The following is a 14,655-nucleotide window of genomic DNA, read 5'->3' as shown; positions in this document are numbered from 1 at the left end:
TGTGTTTCCCTTTGCTTTCCTTTGCTTTTGGGTAAAAAAGATGTACTGGACCTAAATATGTCTTAATGAGGCAGGTCAGTATTTACGGTCCTTCAAACCCCATTTAACCTTTCTGTGTCTCATCTGTTAAGCATGCTGGCCAAGATCACATACCAAATCACTGACACAGTCATCATGAGGCCCCAAGTGCCTTGTTCCCAGTTTCATATTTTAAATAAGCCAAGTGACAAAATAGAGGGAAAAACTGGGTCAGAGAAACAAACTTGGCCTAAAAAAAAAAAAAAAAAATCTGCATTTCAAAATAAAGGCAATTACACAAAGACGTGACACTTCTCATCTAAACAGAAAAATAACCTAGAGCCTTAACGTCTTTCTTTTCCAACGGGATATACAGAGGCACTTTTAAGGACAAGAGCAAAATGATGGACCTACCATCACTGTCAATTCTTTTATCTGATGAGGCTTTATTTCTTATAAAATTTTAGTGGAGTTAGGGAAACAAGTTAAAGAATTGGCTAATATCACACACCTATAAAGATTCCAGTTTAAAAAAAGATGGGGTTTTTTGGTATCTATTTTGTTGGTATCTGTTCTTTAGATTCCTGGTCATCTAGACTGTTTTGAACCAATTTCTTGTTTCCTTAACTTTAAATTCCTAGATTTGTACTCCAACTTTGATAGCTGCCTCTAATCCCATAAATCATGGTGCCCCGTTCATAATTTTTTAATCTTGGCTTTCTGGTCCAGATATCAATTCTGCTGGCTCCTTTGTGTCTCTGTCTGTCTCTCTGTCTCTGTCTCTCTCTCTCACACACACACACACACACACACACACACACACACACACACACACAAAGGGGAAACTGCAGCAGGTCAGGCAGCTTTCCAGTGCTTTCCATCAGGCACCTGGGGAATATGGAAGAGGCCCAATTTTTCTTACTCCTGGGACTCAAGCACTGTGAGGAAAAATGCAGTAATGGGACCAAGTAGTTTTACAAACTAAAGCCAAGGCAAAGTTGCTACAGTGATTAGGAGTGTGCCTACTAGACTCTGCTTCTCCACCTGTGTTGGCTCCCCCCAAATTCAGGGCACTCCAGCAAAATTTCCAGGTTTTCTCCTAAAACTGTAGCTGTTCAGAGACCCCAGGACTCACAACGGGCCTGGGACAGGGGAGGAGAGGACCGGACAGATGAATTTTCTCAGGTCCTCCTTTAACCAAAATAATTCTTCATCAACTAGAGATCCCCTCTGGGGAACTACACAGCATGCCAGAATATGGAGAATGCGGGCATGCTGCCAATAAACCTCTAACCCTAGAGTTCACTGGCTGGGAATGGCCAAGTACTCCAGAAAAAGGGAGGGGCCTGCATCTGGACCATCAAGACTCTGCCTGCCACTCCCCAGCTGTGACCCACCCCAACAACTCCAGGCCAGGAACCTGAGTACTGGTCTCCCACCCACAACTCCGGGGTATGGCCCAAGAGACAGGTTGGGGAGCTTGCCTTCTGCTTCAAGCACACCACAGAAACTTGTCAGGCACACGGCTGACCCTGAAGGGCTGGATTCCTGCCTCTCTAAGCACTTATTCGGGGTTACCCATGGCCACCATTCCTATTGTTCTCAAATCAATTTATGTTTGCTCACAACACCCAGAACATGGACTCTTGGCTCCCTACCGCAATGTCAACATTCTTATTTAGTCCCCTTCAGTTTTAGTGAGATTTGGATGATCTCATCTAGTTTTTTATTTGGCCTGTTTGTTTGTTCTTCCAAAGTTGAAATTGGGTTATTTTATTTTGATTATGAGCAGCCAATAGAAAATATATAGAGATGAAACAAATTATGATCCTACCACCCAGATGATGCCCTCTTCTGACTCAGCTAAGAATTTCCTGATCGAGCCCTGAGGAATCCTACCCACCCAAGCTATACCAGCCTCTGATATTCCCTTGCAATTAGATTTGGTCCATTAGACACAAAATGAAAGGATCCAGAACTTTGATCATGAACAGAGGGAGAATATTTGGAAAAGTCTCTCTCCTTGTGTGCTGGCCACAAGATATATAGGTGAGGCCATCATCCTTATCAGCATTTAAGGCCGAAAGCCATGTTGGACACGTGCAGCAGATACCTGTGATATGAAAGCAAATGACTTCAGACCACTGAGCTGGATCCCCTCAATCCTCCCAAGAGCAAGCACATTCAGGCATCAATTTGAGACCCTTTAGCACTCTTTGGGAGATAGAGTTGTATGCATACACACTCACATACACATACACACACACACAAACACACACACGCTAGATATTCACATGTAAAGTGATTTATATTATGCAACTCATTTTAGATTGCCCGATTTTTTTTATAATTTCTCCTCCTTCTGATTTGAATCTAAAACCTTCAAATAGATGTTTTGATTTTTCTAGAAGCAAGCATTTGTCTATCACAAAATATTTAAAGTTCAAACTTCTGCAACTTTTTTCTTTTAAAGAACATGACTACTTTTAGTGTACCAAGCCTATAATCAACTTTAAGTGGCTTTCATTATTATCCCACCATGTACTCAAATCTTAAAAAGTTGAATTTGAAAGCTCTCGTGTTTCTAGAGTAAGGGAAGAACTCCACCTTATGGTGATATTTTGAAGTACACCAAAGAAAATGCCACTAAGCTCTCTGAACCCAATTTTCTGTCCGCTCTTTGACTCCACCTACAAGATTTTTAGAATTCTTCTAGAAATTTCTAGGGGAAAGGAATAAAAAAATGCCGACCACATCCTCCAACAAACAGTAAATCCTCTTCCACAATATGCTCAAAGTGCCAAAATGGCCAGGACTGAGTTAAGGTTAAGCAAAACCTTTCACTTGGTTATTGGACAGGGTACTAGGTAAGAAGCTACATGTAAATCAGTAAAACACTGGAACCTTTTTTACTCGATACCAAATAATAATAATAACAATAATAATAATAATAATAGCTAATGATTACTGAGTACTTATTGTGTGTCAGGTTATATGCCATATATATATACTAATTTAATACTCACACAACCTTTATATAAGGTAGACACTATTATTAACTCTATTTTATGGATGAAGAAACTGAAGCCTAGAGAAGTTACATAAATTGGTTAAGGCTACATAGCTAATAAGTGCTATTAAGAGCCAGGTACTTGAAGCTCACTAGCCCAGACTCTAAACCATTGTGCCATACTGCCCCTCCCTATAACTCAAATTTGGTATGATCTCTCTCAAAATAAACAACTTGAAGCCATGGTCTTGTCCACATTCTGTGCCAAAATTGGCAAAGGTAGGACAAAACCCCTGATTCGATTTCTATTCCTCCCATGATCATCACAGATTTAGAATCATTTGGCTTACGTCCCATGTTCTTTCTCTATTGTGGCAAGGATTGTTTGTGATTTTGAGTATAAAGTCTTGTAGCAGAGTGCTATAGATTGAATGTTTGTGTCCCTCCAAAATTCATATGTTGAAACCTAATCTCCTCTATGATGGTATTAGGTGGTGGGGCCTTTGGAAGGTGCTTAGGTCATGAGGGTGGAACCCTCATGAATGGGACTAATGCCCCTCTAAGACACCCAAGAGGGCTCTCTTGCTCCCACACCTCCATGTGAGGACACAGCCAGAAATTAGCCTTCTATGAACTAGGAAGCGGGCTCTCAGCAGACTGAATCTACTCGCACCTTGATCTTAGACTTTCTGCCTCCAGAACTGTGAGAAATAAATGTTTGTTGTTTGTGTCACCCAGTCTTTGGTACTTTTTTTTTTTAATATTTTATTTATTTATTTATTTATCAGAGAGAGAGAGAGAGAGCACAAGCAGGGGGAGCAGCAGCAGAGGGAGAAGCAGGCTCCCTGCTGCGCAAGGAGCCCGATGCGGACTTGATCCCAGGACCCTGCGATCATGACCCGAGCTGAAGGCAGATACTCAATCCACTGAGTCACCCAGGCGTCCCCAGTCTTTGGTATTTCTACAATAGCAGCATGAATGGACTAAGACACTGAGAGTCTAGATTGTGTGTCCCTTCACCATTTATCTTGTACCTTTTCCTACTCCCCATCTCAGACCCCTCAAACATCATTCATTTAAAACCATGTTGAGGGACACCTGGGTGGCTCAGTTGTTAAGCATCTGCCTTCGGCTCAGGTCATGATCCCGGGATCCTGGGATCAAGCCCAGCATGGGGCTCCCTGCTCCGTGGGAAGCCTGCTTCTCCCTCTCCCACTCCCCCTGCTTGTGTTCCCTCTCTCACTGTGTCTCTCTGTCAAATAAATAAATAAAATCTTAAAAAATAAAAATAAAACCATGTTGAAAATTACGCATTTCTAAAAAATCCATCAATATTAATTCAATTCAAATCAGGATTTTTCCTAAAGCATTTATTTCTAATACAAAATCGGTCTCCTGTGCTATATTTTTTTTAATTTGGTAAAATCTATATGCTTGGTGTTTGTTTTCAATTTGAACAAGCACTAGTTTTTGTTTGTTTTAAAATAAACTTTATTGGGGCGCCTGGGTGGCTCAGTCAGTTAAGCATCTGCCTTGGGCTCAGGTCATAATCCCGGGGTCCTTGGGATCAGCCTGCATTGGGCTCCCTGCTCAGCAGGGAGTCTGCTTCTTCCTCTCCCTCTGCCCCCCTCCCTGCTTGTGCTCTCTTTCAAATAAATAAATAAAATCTTTAAAAAAAATAAAAATAAAATAAATAAAATAAAATAAGCTTTATTAAGGAGGGCACTTGATGGAATGAGCACTGGGTGTGATGTGCAACTGATGAATCACTAAATTCTACCCCTGAAACTGGTAATACAGTATATGTTAACTAAATTGAATTTAAATACAAAATTAAAAAAAAAAAAAAAAACCTTTATTTTGGAATAATTTTAGATTAACAGAAAAGTTGCAAAGATGATAGAGAGTTCCTGGTTCCTGTATGCCCCTCAGCCAGTTGCCCTAATGTTACTATCTTACATTAGTATGACCCAGTACTATGGTACATTACTACTAATTAAACCACAGATTTTAGGTGGATTTTATCAGTTTTTCCATGAATGTTCTATTTATTGCTCCAGGATCCATCCCCAAATATCACTGCATTTAGCATAATGCCATTTTCACACCTACCAAAAATGACTAATTCCTTAATCTCATCAAATACCCAGTCATTACCCCCATTTCCTTGGTTGGCAGATACGTCTTGTAAGTTTCTTGGAGTCTGTAACAGTTCTGCCTCCTTCTTTGTGTTTTCCTGCCACTTATTTATGGAAGGAACTGGATCATTTGTCCTGGAGACCATTCCACACTTTGGGTTGGGCTGACTGCATCCCCCACGGTGTTGGTTTAGGATGCTCCTCTGTCCTCCATATTTCCTGTAGAGAGGTATCTAGATCTAGCATGGGGGTTGGTGAAATTTTTCTCTAAAGATCCAGATAATAGATATTCTAGGCTTTGCAGGTCATATGGTTCCAACTCTGCCACTGTGAGGCAAAAGCAGCCATTGACGATAGGTAAACAAGTGGGTGTGGCTGGGTCTCAATGAAACTTTATTTACAAAATCAGGTAAAGGGCTGGATTTGGCTGGGAGACCATAGTTTGATGATCCCTGATCTAGAGGATCAATCAGATTGGGTTTTAGTGGTTTTGTTTTATTTTTTAAGAATAATTCTTTGACAGGGCTGGGTATCTCCTGTGGCTTCATCGGGTGGCCTGTCACATCTGGTTGTCTCTTTTAGTGATGTTGCATTTGTAGGGGTTCTGCTGTTACCAGCTTGATCCATCCATCATGAAGGTCCCCATTGGTGGACTGTATTTCAACCTTCCTCTCTCTTCTGTGGTCGGGGGCACTTGTGCAGTGCATGCCTTGAACAACCACACATGAGCACCTCTGTCCAACATTTGTTATTCCCTTGGCGTCTTTGGTTTCAAACAGCACATAAAATAGTAGCCCTAAAGGTTCTTAGAGTGCCACAAACTACTACTTGGTAAAGAAAAAGTTTCCAGGGGGTGCCTGGCTGGCTCAGTTAGTGGAGAGTGAGACTTGATCTTGGGATTGTGAGTTCCGGCCCCCCGTTATGTATAGAGATTACTTAAAAATAAAATCTTAGGGGCACCTGGGTGGCTCAGTCGGTTAAGCATCCAACTCGATTTCGGCTCAGGTCATGATATCAAGGTCATGAGATCAAGCCCCATGTGGGGCTCTGCGCTCAGTGCAGAGTCTGCTTGAAATTCTCTCTCCCTCTCCCTCTGCGCCTCCCCCAGCTCATGTTTGCTCTATCTAAACAAACAAATAAATAAAATCTTTTTAAAAATAAATAAAATAAAATCCTAAAAAAAAAAGGAAAAAGTTTTCAGATTTCTTGAGGAAACACAGATTCTGGATTCCTCTGGATCAGAGGTGTACAGACTGCAGGGTTTTTTTTCCCAAAGATTTGTTTATTTAAGAGAGAGAGAGAGTGAGAGCGAGTGGAGGGAGGGGCGGAGGGAGAGAATCTTCAAGCAAACTCCCTGCCGAGTGCTGAGCAGGGAGCCTGGAGTGGGGCTTATCCATGAGATCATGACCTCAGCCAAAACTAAGAGTTGGACACCCAACAGACTGAGCCACCCAGCTGCCTCCAAGTTGCAGTTTTCACTTTCCACAAAAATGAATTCCTTGCTAACTTTTAAAATCTGGAAGATTTTATGTAAAAATCTGGTTTTTCCAGTCCTCTTGGAAAATGAAGGAATCTGGCTGCTTTGGACCAGGTGTGTCAAGAACTGACTGGAACTCAGAGTGACTGCCCCCTTTACATTAGGCACACACTAAGGAATGGTGGGGATTGCAGCATCCTGCAAAGGCACATGCCCTGTCATTTACCACTTGAGTGCCTGTGAGCTTCTCTGGCCACTTTAAAATGAGTTGCTAGTGTTTTGGTATTCAATACATTTACTTCACCTACCCCTCTCCAAGTTGTCCCATTCCCCTCCCCACTTATATCTCCCACACCCCCAACATTCATTGGTTTCTTGTATGTCTTTCCAGAGCTACTTCATTACAAACACATGAAGGGTGCAGCAAGCACTAGTTTTGATGGAAAATCTGAAATGGTATTTTCTAGTACTTCCAAAGCTATTACCAAAGTCATATTCCATTAAGAGGAAACCCCTTTCTTATTCATTCATCTAACAAAAATTTATTGACCTTTTAACTACTCCTAGGCTCTGGGGACACAGTAATGAAAAAGCCAAATATGGTCCCTGGCCCAATGGAATTTACGGTTGGAATATTATTCAAAATAGAAGAGAGAGAAGATGACTGACCCAGGGATGCCTTCTAGATATAATTTTTATAAACAGTGTGCTACCTTCAAAGAAGAGTTACCAGCATGCACGTTCTCTAGCTAGATGACAAAAAAGTATATTTATAATCTTTGTAATGCCATCAACAGAAAGTAAAACCTATGAATATTCCAATGGAGGAAAACAGGATCATGTTCTATATTCAAAAATTACCAGATGACATTTTTCTTAGCCTGCCAAAACAAGGGAATTAGAGAGGTCTAGGGCTGCTCTGGAGGCCACCCTGCCATGGGCATCTTGCCTTTGGAATCTGGAATTCCTTGCTAAGCTAGAGGCAATCTGGAAGTAGCTCAGCCTGACCCAGATTTCTCGAGAACCTTGGGTAAATTCCTCCTTGCTTTTTTATGCCTGTGATCCTTGGGCACCACCCAAATTGCAAATGCTGGCTGGCCATCAACAATCCAACAATTTCCTCAAAGCCATTCCACCCTTCCTCCCTTCTTTATCCATTCCTTGCCACTTTTCTCTCTCCCATTTTCACTGCATAGTCTGGAACTCTTAGTCCATGATAAACAAAGTCTACTCCTATGGCTGCCACTTGTTCCCTGAAGACTCACTCCACTTCCTGCTGCTAATTGAAAGCAGGCTCTCTTCTCTACAATACTATGTCCCATAGAGTCATCTCAAGGCAATTCTTTCTACTAGAGTTTGCATATTGGGCTGGAGTGAGGGTAGGGAAAACTGTATTACCGTTCTCCTTACTCCAACCCCGCCCCCCCCCCCCCCCCCACACACACACCGCATTTTCTAAACCAGCGGCTGGCAAACATTTACTTTAAAGTACCAGATAGGAAATATTTTAGGCATTGTGGGACATACTGGCTCTGTTGCAACTACTTGACTCTACTGTTGTAGCTTGAAAGCAGCCATAGACAATATGCAAACAAATGGGCATGGCTGTGTTCCAATAAAACTTTATTTACAAAAACAGGCAGCTAGACTGGATTTGACCCAAGAGAAGTTTGCTGACCTGTACTATAAACTATTAATCTTTCCAGCTCCTATAAAACAAAACAAATCCCTTCTTACTTGAAAAATCACATTAACTATATACCCCATCTTACCTCTCCCTTGCTCCTGTCGTGTACTCACCTCCCGGTCCAGCCATGTTTATTAAGGATCTTGGCATCCGGCTCATAGGTCACTTCTAGTCCCACCATCATCCTGGATGATTCCTAAATCCATAAGGATAATCAATGTAACACCACAGCCTCACAGTGCCTTGACTTCCTCAATTCCAATGACTTTCACCCCCATTCCATGTCAATAACCTACTCCTTTGGGAAATATTACACCTTTGATACCTTCACATGAATATCCCATGCAGAACACAATTCTTATCCTACAGACTTTCCAACACTTTACTCCCCAATAAATCTGCTCTTTGACCTGAGAACCCCTCCATTTTCTCCCAGTTAGTTGGCCCCCACCTGGCCTCACTTTCCTCCTCCCCAGTCTGAACACACCATGGTCAATCACTACTCTCTCTTGCTGCTTCCTCAATCACCTTGAGCTGCCTTCTTCTCACTGTTCTTTTGCTATCAACACCATACCGCACTCCCCAGTCAATTCAATCACCAAATTTCTCTGATCCTTTAGCCAAATGGCTGAACGTACTTGGAGAATACTATCCCACTGTATGAATGTGAGACACAGAAACTTGTGATTTTAAATCTTATCTGGTCCCTCACTACCTCTAGTCTATTTTTTTCAATGGTTTTTGTTTAACTCCCCTATCATATTAACCTTAGACAAGACAACATAATGCTATAAAGAGATTGCAAATAAATAAATAATCTAAAAGAGAGAGAGAGATTGCAGGCTTAAAAACCAAACAGCGTTGGGTCTGAAATCTGTTCCACTTATTAGATGTATGGTCTTGAGCAGGTTATCTAACATCCTATTACATCAGTTTTTTCATGAGAAAAATGGAAATAATTCCTACTTTATATATTAAATAAGATTACATATGTAAAACAATTAGCACAGTGCCTTACACCCAGCAAGTGCTCAATAAATGATAGCTATTAATACAAGCTCATATTCAGCAGGTGACTATACCTACTTCGCCAAGACCATTAAGTGTTTCTTAGTCCAAGTTCCCCAGAAAGCAGAGCAATGGTTGATGTGCTATTTGGTTGAATCATACGAAATTGCTGACATTCAACTGTTTGACATACAGAAATCAAAGGCTTCAGCCTCATCTGTTATTAGGGAGTGCAATCCCAGGAAAGCAGTGGGGAGAGACAGTGGGAAACGAAAGAATAAGAGAGTCAATACGAAGGTGCATTGGTATCACACTTGAGGTCATGGGGTACCATTTTTTGAAAGATCATAAATACATGACTTGCATCTCTGATCAGTCGACAAGGAGGATGGAAAGAGAATTTAACAGCTAGCTCTTGTCTTTTATTAGCCAAAGCTTTGCACCGCTGGGTCAGGTTAACTCCTCTACACTGTGCATGGAGTCTCGGCACCCACAGGAAAGCACCAGGGCGTGTGATGAGAAGCTGGCAGATTGCACTGGTCTAAGTCCATCAGAGCCTACTCAGAGAAGGGGCTGGGACACACAAGCAATAGGCCAAAGACCACTGAGACAAATAAGGCCAAGAGGATCTGAACTGGTAAGAGGTGGCTGATAGAACATATGAATTCCCTCAATTTTTTTTTACTCTGCACTTTCCTATAACTGTAATTCACTCTTCCTTTTGGTCAGAGGAAGGGATATCCCTCCACTCATTTAGGCCTAAAGCCAACTCCCACCTATGCTCTCAATCTCGATCCCTCCCACCTCCAGGATCTTTTACTTTAACTTCTCCCACTTTCCTGATCCTTTCCTCTCTACCTTTGTACCATCTTAGGGCTCTCCTTAAAATATACTTCCTTTACTTCACACAGGCTTCTACTTCCTTTTCTCTTTCCTTTCTTTCTCAGAAGAATATCTTAAATGAATAATCCAAAGTTACTATCTCTACTTTCTCACCTCGGAACCATATGAACCGATCTCATCACTGTCTTATAACACCTTTGCTGAGGTCACCAACGACCTCCATTTGACCATATCCCTTAGACATAATTTTGGCTCTATCTATCTTGGTTTCACTGCAGCATTTGGTCCTGTTGACCCCTCCATTCTTACTGAGATTCTTGGTTCAGTTACCATGCCACCATTATTTGTTGCTTCTCCTAATTCTTTGGCTGGTCTCTTTCCTCTCAGCCTCTATCTGATCCTTAAGAGTCAGTGTTCCCAAGAATTCTTTCCTCAGCCTCCTTCTCCTCTTACCCCACACACGCTCCCAGGAGGTTATCATCTAGTCCCCGGATTTCAAGTATCACTATGTGCTGATGACTTCCAAAGTTGTATCTCCAGCCAGAGCTCTCCCTGCACACTCATCTTGTAAATGCCCACCAAGCAGCTGGATATATCCACCAAAGCAAGATGCATCCAGCTGCTTGATGGGCACCTCAAACAGGCACCTCAAATTCAACATATTACCACCGGAACTCATTATATTCCCAACCACCTCCACCTTAATCTTGTGCACAAAATTAATCTGCAGATAATGCCTGCTATCCTCATTACACTTTGCATTTTATTCAACGATTAATGCTTAGGCACCTACTCTATGCCATATAGCGTTCCAGATACTTGCTCTGATCTCTTTGGCTCGCCATATGCCAGCACTTGCTATTTGTTCCTGGACCCTTCATTTGAGCTACTCTGCCAGGGGCACCTGGGTGGCTCAGTCATTAAGCATCTGCCTTTGGCTCAGGTCATGATCCCAGGGTCCTGGGATCGAGCCCCACATCTGGCTCCCTGCTCAGCGGGGAGTCTGCTTCTCCCTCTCCCTCTGCCTGCTCATGTTCTCTCTCTTTCAAATAAATAAATAAAATCTTCAAAAAGATAAAATAAAATAAATTCCTCTATCAGTGAAGGATTTGGGCACTGGGAAAAGAATTTTTCATAGAAAAAACCCTGGACCCCTGGAACCACTAAGGTCAGCTGAAGTATCTGCGCCAGGGTAGGGCTCTAGTCCAAAGGGCCATACCCTCCACACCACCCAGCTCAGGGCATAAGGGAACATGCAGTGGGGGATGGAGAGGATGATAAGGAGTAGCCATCTGCTCAGTGTGGCTCCTTTAACAAGCTATACCTATTCCTACCAGGAAGTACCAGGGACTACATAAAATATGTAGCCAATAACTTCTACCACACTTCGTTCAAAGATTAAATCCTGAATTTTCCAGCCTAACACACACCTTCCATCCCATTCTCTCTCTTAAGTCTTCCAGCCACAGACTTTAGTCTTTGTCCATACTACGTCCTGAAGTGGATACAGAGAGTTGAATCCCAGGTCATGGTTTTGGCACTTTTGAGTTAAAACTCTGTTACGGGGCACCTGGGTGGCTCAGTCGGTTAAGTGTCTGCCTTTGGCTCAGGTCATGATCCTGGGGTCCTGGGATTGAGCCCCTGCGTCGGGCTCCCTGCTCAGCGGGGAGCCTCTGCCCTTCCCCACTGCTCGTGCTTTCCCACTCTCTCTCAAGCTGTCTCCCTCTCTCAAATAAATAAATAAAATCTTAAAAAAAAAAAAAAACAGCCCTGTTACTGGTTCCAACAGTGTTCTGACCTAGCTGTCCTGGCTCAATGGCTGACACTCAAAAACAAATGAGTAGGGGCACCTGGGTGGCTCAGTCGTTAAGCGTCTGCCTTCAGCTCGGGTCCTGATCCCGGAGTCCTGGGATTGAGCCCTGCATGGGGCTCCCTGCTCAGCGGAGAGCCTGCTTCTCCCTCTCTCACTCCCCCTGCTTGTGTTCCCTCTCTCGCTGTGTCTCTGTCAAATAAATAAATAAAATCTTAAAAAAAAAAAAGTGAGTGAAATGGGTGGTTAGGCAAGATTACGAAGGGCCTTGAACATCAGATTGTGAACCATGGACTTAAACTAGTAGGAAGTAGGCAGTCTGAAGTTTCTAAGCAAAAAAGCAAGAAGATGAAAACAAAAGCCATGTTTTAGAATCTGGTACGAAGAAATAGTAGTGAAGCCTGAGGAGGAAGACTGAATGCACGGAAATCTATTAGAAAGCTATTTCTGGAATCCAGAAATGAGGTAATCAGCCCAGCCAAGGCAACCACACCTGCCTCATCTCTTCACTCCTAATCCCTTGTCCAACAGACTCTAAATGAGGATCCACAGCCAGCATGGGAGGACAGATGGCTATATTTGGAATAAGTTCAGAACATCATAATGACCATAATGATTGACATCACTACAGGTCACTCTTTTGATGGTTTAAATTTTTAAAAAGAGGTCCTTTGCCAATTCAACATAAATGTCTGAAGTGTCCCCTTCACTTTGAGCACTAAAATTTCAGGCTATTTACTAGGGCGCTGCCAAGAACAGGATGACTAGCTCCTACATTGTCCATGCCTAACTTTGCAAATTGTCCCTCATTAGGCTCTCATTTTATAATTGAAAAAATTTTTTTTAATTCTCTAAAGGCTCACACAGCTTTCATAGTTAACAGCCCTGAAACAGAGGTGTTAATTATACCTCTAGATCTGACAACAACTAATATGAAAATGTTTGTAATAACATTTAGCCAGTCAACTAGAGCTTTATTTGCTCATTTAAGGAAAGAGATTTTACTCATTTGTTCCTATATATAACTGACTTCTCATTTGATTCCTACCACCAATGGTCCAGGTCTACTGTAATCAAAGTATAAAATGTGGGGATGGAAAGAGTGGTACACAGTCTTATAGCCAAGGATTATAAGCTTTTATTTTAATAGTTACTAGGAAACAAGTGTGATAAACTAATAAGACTACGAAGCTAATTAGAATTAGGAAAGAAATATCCATAATTCACTAAAACAAAATATCCTGTACTCGTGAGAATATTTAATAAAAGTATTGGAATATATTTTTTTCCTCAGCTGTAATGTATCTACCATACATAGTATCTAAAAATCTCAAAGATATTTTACATTATTCACAATAAATTGGCATGAGATTCAGTTTAATAACACCATCTGACTAGGAATAGAAAGAATTTCAATTTAAATTTCAAGAAATAAGATAGGCTGGCATATTTTCCTTAATCATTACACTGTAAAACAGAGCAATGCTGTGCCCAATCCAACAAGACAGGATCATAATCAAATGCCATTTAAAATAAAGAGTCATGGGGACACCTGGGTGCCTCAGTCATTAAGCGTCTGCCTTCCGCTCAGGTCATGATCCCAGGGTCCTGGGATCAAGCCCCGCATTGGGCTCCCTGCTCAGCAGGAAGCCTGTTTCTCCGTCTCCCACTCCCCCTGCTTGTGTTCCCTCTCTCACTGTGTCTCTCTCTGTCAAATAAATAAATAAAATCTTAAAAAATTAAAAAAAAAATAAAGAGTCATGGGGCATCTGGGTGGCTCAGTTGGTTAACCGACTACCTTCGGCTCAGGTCATGATCCCAGGGTCCTGGAATAGAGTCCCGCATCGGGCTCCCCCTGCTCTGTGGGTAGCCTGCTTCTCCCTCCCCCTGCTTGTGCTCTCTCTGTCAAATAAATAAATAAAATCTTTTAAAAAATAAATAAATAAAATAAAATAAAGAGTTATGGTGCTTGCTTTGGCAGCACGCATCCTAAGATTGGAACGACACAGAGAAGACTAGCATGGCCCCTGCACAAGGATGATGCGCAAATTCACGAAGCGTTCCATATTTTAAAAATAAATAAATAAATAAAATAAAGAGTTATGAAAATGGAGTATTTTTATTGTTTAATACTAAGTCTTGGATGGTCAGAAAATCATTTGAATTATTAAAAAATTCAAAAGTAAATCAAAATCCAAGGCAAGACCTATGATTTTTCTGTCCATGCTAATGCATGTTGTTAACTATTTTAAACCTTATTCTTCTTAAATGTAAGGGAAGACACATCTCTGAACATTGAGCCCTAGTGTGTCAGTTTCCAAACAGTTTTCTGATATTGCGTCAATATTGGCTGCATACACTTTTATCCTGCCTCTAAGAGGTCAGTGGTATAGTATGGTCTAAGGTTTTCAACGTTGTTTCCAGAGCTTAAAATTTTCAGGTCAACCAGCAGATCTAACAAGTGTCTGAGTCTCATGGGAGGCAACCTTTTTTCATGTTGCTTGTGCCCATGCTTGTAGAAAAGGAACTCTTATTCCTTTGACTTTCATTTTGGGGTTTATAAAATGAAGTCAAAGTAAGAGGTGATATCAGCATGGACAGAGATATAGAGTGAGATTTCAACATCAGCCCCTCATTAGGAGCAAAATCTTCCAGATTGGGCTA

General features: G+C 41.7%; 1 non-coding gene across 1 annotated transcript; it reads left to right on the top strand.

Annotated features, from left to right (window-relative positions):
- The first annotated feature begins 13,956 nt into the window (after positions 1 to 13,956).
- Positions 13,957 to 14,063, top strand: LOC144380642 (U6 spliceosomal RNA). Its single transcript, XR_013444866.1, has one exon. It is a non-coding gene; the product is annotated as a U6 spliceosomal RNA (small nuclear RNA).
- The last annotated feature ends 592 nt before the right edge of the window (positions 14,064 to 14,655 follow it).

The sequence above is a fragment of the Halichoerus grypus genome, chromosome X (assembly GCF_964656455.1).
Source record: "Halichoerus grypus chromosome X, mHalGry1.hap1.1, whole genome shotgun sequence".
Taxonomy (NCBI): Eukaryota; Metazoa; Chordata; class Mammalia; order Carnivora; family Phocidae; genus Halichoerus; species Halichoerus grypus.
The sequence above is the reverse complement of the archived record's forward strand: the minus strand, read 5'-3'. Positions and strand labels throughout refer to the sequence as shown.